The sequence below is a fragment of the Myotis davidii genome, unplaced genomic scaffold (assembly GCF_000327345.1).
Source record: "Myotis davidii unplaced genomic scaffold, ASM32734v1 scaffold726, whole genome shotgun sequence".
Lineage (NCBI taxonomy): Eukaryota > Metazoa > Chordata > Mammalia > Chiroptera > Vespertilionidae > Myotis > Myotis davidii.
The window spans coordinates 1,627,410-1,634,567 of NW_006297808.1; the positions used below are offsets into that span (position 1 = coordinate 1,627,410).

Below are 7,158 nucleotides of genomic sequence, written 5' to 3' on the forward strand. Positions count from 1 at the left end.
GAGTCTTGAGAGGTAAGTGGAAGTTAGTCAAGTAGACAGGAGAGGAGAAAGGAGACCATGTTGCCCTTCGGTGGTATAGATAGTGCTGGGGGCGGGGGGGGCGGGGCAGCAGGTCCTGGGGCCCGGAGTCAGGGCAGACAAAGAGGGTTGGAGAGGAAGAGGTGAGTTCAGAAATATTCAGGAGGTGGTGGAGGAACTGGGGACCTAGATGTGGGAGATGAGGCAGAAGGAGAAGGCTATGCCTGGGTTTCTGACGTGAGGATGGGTGTGAATACAAATGGAAGTCTGCATGTGGTGGTATCACCCTAACGTGCCTCAGCAGGTCCCCAGCAAAGGGAGTCCTGGGACCTCGTCTTAGCCGGTGGGTGAGTCCACAGCACGTCAACAAACTGTTAATATGTTACAAAGATGGAAGCCTACCCTGGTCAGCAGGAGGCCACCCTGTGAGCCCGCATAACTGTGGGGTTCTGCCCCAGGGTTGTGCTGGCAAGCATGCCAGGGTGTCACAGACTCCACACAGCGAGGGGCGGGGGGCCGCACATGGCCACACTGTCACTGTCACGCCGAGCCCTGGGCGGCTGCGCCAGGCCCTCTGCCCAGAGTCACGCTCGAGAGGGTCATCAGCCGGACCCAGCCCTTCCTGGGCCAGCTCATGACGGCCCCAAGCAGCGTGCACCATGACAGCCAACAGCCGTGTTGTGCAGAATCGTTTATTAAATGGAGTTTTGGAGACTCTTTTGTTAAATGGCATTTAAAATTCTCCCCAGGGCTGTATTTGGGGAATCCATTGGCCCATAACATAATGGTTCAGTGGTTAAAAACAAGTTCATTGTTAAAAAGGAAAACACAGCAATCATTGTGGGTGTGATGACTCACAGGTGACTCATCAGACCTGAAATCAAAGGGATCAGAATGACAGCAGGTGGGAACGCGGCAGCTTGTCTCTCGCTGGGATGTCAGTAGCTGCCCTTTGCTGGTCTCCCCACACCAGTGTTGCTGCTCCCCACCCCCATCCTCCTCCCAGCATCCTGAGAGACCAGATTATAAACCTGAAGGTGTCACACCATTGCTCACAGCTCTCCGAGACTTCCTACTGTAAGCACAGAAGCTGGATTCAACAGTTCAGTCGTGGGGTCCCATGATCCATCCCTTATCCCCTACATTCCAGCCACACAGGCCACAGGGCCTTTGCACGTGCTTGTCTCTCGATGTAGAACACTCCTCCACTTCACTCCCTTCCCTCTGGCCCATTCCCTTCCTCAGGGAAGCCCTTCCTGATCCCTCAGCTCTCCCACACTGTGTTCCTTTTCTTCGCAACACATTTTCCATTTGCAATCAGACATGTAAAACGGTGAGCTTTTCCATCTTCCCCAGTAAACTGTGAACATCAGGAGGGAAGGGACTGACCAGATCTGGTCTGCTCACCAGGGTGCTCCCAGAGCCAGCACAGTGCCCAGCAGGTGCTTAATAAATAACTGTTGACTGACTGTTTTATCAAAGGCACTTTACACTCTTTTTAAAATGTCAGCTTCTTCGGGATATCATTCAAACACTATACAATATGCCTACTTAAAGTGTACAATTCGGTGATTTTTAGTACTCACAGAGTTGTACCACTATCAACTTTAGAACATTTTAATCACCCCAAAAGGAACCCTGTACCCATTAAGCAGTCACTCCCCACTCCTCTCCAACCTCCCTTAGTCCCGTCCCTGGTAACTCCTCACCTGCTTTCTGGGCATGTCATAGAAATAGAATCACATAACATGTGATCCTTTGTGACTGGCTCGTGTCATTGAGCACAATTTAGGGGGAGAAGGAACAGGAGCCTGGGCGTTGCTGTCGTGGGCTCTGTCACTCGCTGCTCCTCTCACTTGGCTGAATTGTTTCTTAATCCTTATTACTGGGTAGAACTGCAACCTAGTGTCCGGCCTCTGGGAAAGCAGGGTCTCTTTCACCCAGGACACAGGACAACTATCACGGGGCTCAGTCTCCTCAGGGGCCCCAACCCCTCCTCCACCCCCACCCCTTGTATTCTCAGCTGCAAATAGGAGAGTTGGGTGGGAAAAGAACTTTCGGGAGGAGATCGGGGAGCTCCTGAAGGCTCCCAGAGCAGGGCCTGGAGACCACACGAAGCTGCGTTTCCTGGTCCCACTCTGGGAGTGTTCAGCTCTGTCACCCCTGGGAGCTGGCCATGGTGGCTGCTGCACTGGCCATGGCGGCGGCTGCACTGGCCATGGCACCCACTTCCTTGTCTGGTGCGGGTGCATGACTGGTGGGCACCCTGGCTGCATCGGAGGCTGGAAAGTCACGCACTCTGCCTGCTGCAGTGAGAGATGGGCCGTGCACGCGGGTGTTCCGGTGTGGATGAGGAGCCGAGTCTGCTCTGAGAAGGGACGCCTTTTTGTGATTCTCACAAAGGTATCACATGGCCAGTGCTGGCTCTGGGGACATGTGCGGCGGGAAGGAGTCTCCTACATAAGGGGGGCGTGGCAGGAGCTGGGAAGTAGAAAGAATGGCAACCATCTTCCCCATCGAGGAGCATGGGGAGCTTATGCTGGCCAGCAGGTTCCACTATAATAAAAGCATTTCATTAAATGCCGGGCGTTCAGAGCCCACCTCACTGCGCACTCTTCAGACTGCCCACCCCACCCCTGCCCAGAGCCTGGGGTTGGTGACTGGGGCCAGTGTGGGAGAGAGGGGGGCCTCGCTAGGGGTCAGCCCTGGAGCGTGCATGCCCCACCTTGAGCCTCAGTGTTGTGCCTGCACAGCGGTGGCAATGATTGTTGGAACCCGGGGCTACTGTGAGTGGCCACAAGAGGAGGGAGTTGGAAGGTCTGACATGTACATGCTCAATGAATGTTTTTATATTTTCCTTTGAGGTATTTTTTGTTATTTCAGAGGAAGACAAAAGCTGTCACTTTGACCATTGGTTGCTGCCACCCCAGAGCTTCCCAGTCCCTCCCAGCATGGTGACACCAGGACCCTCTGCAGAGCTCAGCCCCTCACCACTGCCCACAGGAGGAAACGGCACAGAGAAAGCGAATCCAGCTCCTGGCCCAGCCCACGGCCTCCTTGGGCTCCTGGAGCCCCTCCTATCTCTGCCGGGTGGGCCTGTGCTGGAGGGCGGGCAGGCTCCACCTTCTCAGGAGGGACCTGCATGAAACAGGAGCAAAGGGACACAGCTACACCTCACTGCGCACTCTTCAGCCTGCCCACCCCACCCCTGCCCAGAGGCGGGGGAGGGAGAGGAATGGGGTGGAGTCGGGGTGGGGGCAGTTGCTGGACACCCACTATGGGCAGGACAACAGGCCTAGAGACCTGGCCCAGAGACCCACAGGCCATGCAGAGGCTCAGGTCCAGTCCCCGTTCTCAGAAAGTGCCCCGCTCACTAGGAAGGTACACCCCCTGTTATAGACCAAATCGTGTTCTTCAAAATTCCTCCGTTGAAGCCATAAACCCCTCTCAGAATGTGACTCTGTTTGAGATGGGGTCTTTAGAGAGGTGACTAAGTAAATTTAGACCTTTGGGCTGGGCCCTAAGACAACAACACAATCTCTTACAAGAAGGGATTAGGACACAGAGACACCAGGGGCCAAGCACAGAAGCCACGCGAAGAGCGGGCAAGACGATAGCTGTCTGCAAGCCAAGGAGAGAGGCCTCAGGAGAAGCCAACCCTGCCGACACCTTGAATGTGGACTCCCAGCCTCCAGAACTATGAGCAATAAATTTCTGTAGTATAAACCGCCCGGCCGGTGGCATTTTGCTATGGCAGCCCAATCAGAGCCATCCTCCCGCCACTGTGGTGTCATGGGCATGAGTGGTAATGGGGGCGGCAGGCACAGAGCAGGTGGTCAGCGGTGAGATGTTTGACTGAGAGCCCACAGGCACGCAGAGGGCCGGGGCTTTGCAGGAAGCTGGAACAGCTTGTACAGAGGCTCGGGGGTAAGAAAGGGCCTGGGCAGGTTAAGGCCTTCAGAATGGACTTGGGCGAGTGTAGGCTGGAGCCTGCCTGCTTTCTGGCCCTGGTCCTGACCCTGCTCACACTGGACCCTGGGCCCAGCTTTTTGGGCTGCTCTCTCTCTTCCCCGCAGCTAGAGATGCCAGAAGCCACTGCAGTCATCCTGGCCTACCTCTGCTGTCTCACACGCAGGCCTAGCCTGGATGTCCCGCCCCTGGAGACGGCCCCAGGACGGAGACAGGGGCCCAGGGTTCCCCCTTTATGCCTCATTTGCTGTGAGCCCTGCTCACCTCCCGGCCTCAGCTTTCCCTCTGTAAAGTGAGGGAAGATTTCAAGGCTCCTTCGGCCCAGACACCCCAGCCCCAGCTCCCCGAAACCCCACTCCCTGTGGGTGGCACAGGCCAGAGTTACCCACAGCCACGGGAAAGAATGTGTTGCCCTTGACAACCATTCTTCTCCTTGACTTCTCCCTCTAAGGGACCGAGAAGAATGTCCCATTAGTCACCCTGGCCTCTCCCTCCCCACCTCCGCCCCTCCCTGCTCCTCGTGGAGGAGGCCCAAAGCCCCCAGGAGTAATTCATGAAAACTCCAGGCTCAGCTCTGCTTTCTCAGCCCTGTGCATGGAGCCCTGTCCCTGTCTGAGCCCTAACTCCAAGGGACCAGGGCAGTGGGAGTTCCCAGGGTAGGTGGGATGGACATGGGGGCTAAGGGTGGGGGGATGGGCAGGAAGGGTGGGAAGCTGAGAGTGGGCCCAGGTCATCAGACATCTATGGGCGCCTCTTCCACGTGGGGTCCTCTGCTGGCCACAGCTGGGGTGCAGATAAAACTGGGCACAGAAAGTACAGTTCAGGGGGAGGGGACCTGTGATGGGGGCAACAAGATAGGGTTAGGGTTAAGATTAGGATTAGGGTTAGGGTTGGGGGAGGCATCAAACATGGGGTGGGGGCATACGGGGGACTTCCTGAAGGAGGTGGTGTCTGAGCACAACAGGTGTGTCGAGGGGCTCAGGTGGCCGGGAAGAGGGAGGTGTGGAGCTGGGGACATCAAAAGGGGGGAGACATGGCCCGGGGCAAGGCGTGGAAGGCCCTGCATACAAGCGGAGGAGTTGAGCAATGCAGAGATGTCCCAGTGAGGTGGGGCAGACTGTGTTTTAGGAGGCCTTCGGTGGAGTGAGCGGCAGGGAGAGACAAGCAGAGTAGGGAGGTGGCCTGAGTTGGGCCTTGGGGGACGGGGTCTCCCATGAACACCCCCCAGCTTCTTGCAGGGTGACCACTCGGGCCGATGATGGATTGTTCTATCACGGCACTGGCATTTCCTCCATCCCTGTGTGGATGTTGCACTTCCCTCCAAGTGACATCCCCTCCCCTCCCTTTGACCCTGGGCTGGCCTCTGGCTTGCTCTGGTCCTAGAACTGGGCTGCACTGACGCTGTACAGTGTTCAGGCCGAGCCCTTGAGAGGCCTGTCAGCTTCCATTTTTGCCCTCTTGAGGTTCTTGCTGCCATGTAAAGAAGCTTAGACAGGATCACCGAATAATGAGCAACTTCATGGAGAGAAAAAGAGGAAAGGAGAGAGAGGTGAGGGAGAGGGAAGATAAAGGGGAGGGGAGAGGCCAGAGGAGAGGCCCAGCCAATGGTCAGTTGTTCCAGTCCCTCAAGACATGTGAGTGAAGCTGAGCTCTCAGCTGGCCATAGCCACATGAGTGACCCCAGCTGATGCCACACAGAGCAGAAGAACCACCCAGCTGAGCCCAGCCCTCCTACAGAATTGTTATATGATTATATGGCTGCTGTTTAAATCCTCCGAGCTTTGGACACAGCAACAGACAACTGTGACACAGCAACAGACAACTGACTAATGCCCCTTTGCACCCGATGATCCCTCTGCCAGTAGAGTTCTCTCTCAAGGGGTCTCATGATTCGCCCTCTTCTGGTTCATCCAGGACCCAGGTTATGTTTATATGTCACCTTGTGAGGGTTCCACGACCTCCCTGCCTAAAACAGCCCCTCTTCTATAACTCTAACCTCCGAGCTTTTGTTTCCTTGCAGCCGTATCACTCCCAGACTTTCTGTTATGCCTGTATTTGTTTATTTACTGCCTGTCCCTCCCCACCAGGATGTCAGACTTGGTTTATTTTCCCGGGGGTACCCCAGAGCCTGGCACAGAACAGGGGCTCTATGATGACCTGCTAGATCAGTGGTTCTCAACCTTCCTAATGCCACGACCCTTTAATACAGTTCCTCATGTTGTGGTGACCCCCAACCATAAAATTATGTTCGTTGCTACTTCATAACTATAATTTTGCTACTGTTATGAATCATAATGTAAATATCTGATATATTTATCTGATATGCAGGATGTATTTTCATCGTTACAAATTGAACATAATTAAAGCATAGTGATTAATCACAAAAACAATATGTAATTATATATGTGTTTTCCGATGGTCTTAGGCGACCCCTGTGAAAGGGTCGTTCGACCCCCAAAGAGGTCGTGACCCACAGGTTGAGAACCGCTGTGCTAGAGGAATAAATGGATAAAGTGCCTGCCCTTTTCCCAACCCCCACTTCTCCTCTAGAGCTTCTGCCCTGCCGAAGCCCATGCCCACTGTGTACAGTGGTCCTGGGACATAGCAGACCCTCACTGAACAGTTGAATTAAATGGAACAGCTGAAAAGGTCTCAGTGTTCTGACCTCCAGCTGCCCAGTCTCCAGAGGGGGAGATGCAGGCCCAGAACAGGAAGGATCCGGCTCCAGGCTCGGTGGATCAGGAACCAGCCTGGGTTGCCTGTTTCATGGCCCTGAAGTTGTGAGATTTCACCTATTAAGAGATTTTCTGGTTTATGATTCCATGTGTATGAGGCCTTAACTAGACTGGGGAGGTGGTGAGCTGCCGGTCGAGAGCAGTGTACAAACACACTGGGAAGGGGCCAGACCACCAGGCAGGAGAAAGAGTCAGGCCCAGGGCAGGATGGATGAACTGTGAGGTCTTTCCCCCTTGATATTAGCACAAATGGGTCTCTGTCAGGGTCTGGGGAGGGGCCCCCAGGCCAAGCTAGTGGAGGAGGAAGGGACTGGGTCACCTGCACTTCCCTCTCTACCCAGACCAAGTCCGAGGCCACAGGTCTGGGGCGTCTCTGTGCTGGGGAAGGGTGAGGGAGAGCCCTGGTCCCCCCCCCACCCCCACACCCCGGAGCACC

At 55.2% G+C, this 7,158-nt stretch overlaps 1 pseudogene; it reads left to right on the plus strand.

Moving 5' to 3' along the window:
* Window positions 1–2,194: 2,194 nt before the first annotated feature.
* LOC102752997 overlaps window positions 2,195–7,158 on the plus strand; it is a 6,266-nt pseudogene continuing 1,302 nt past the window's right edge.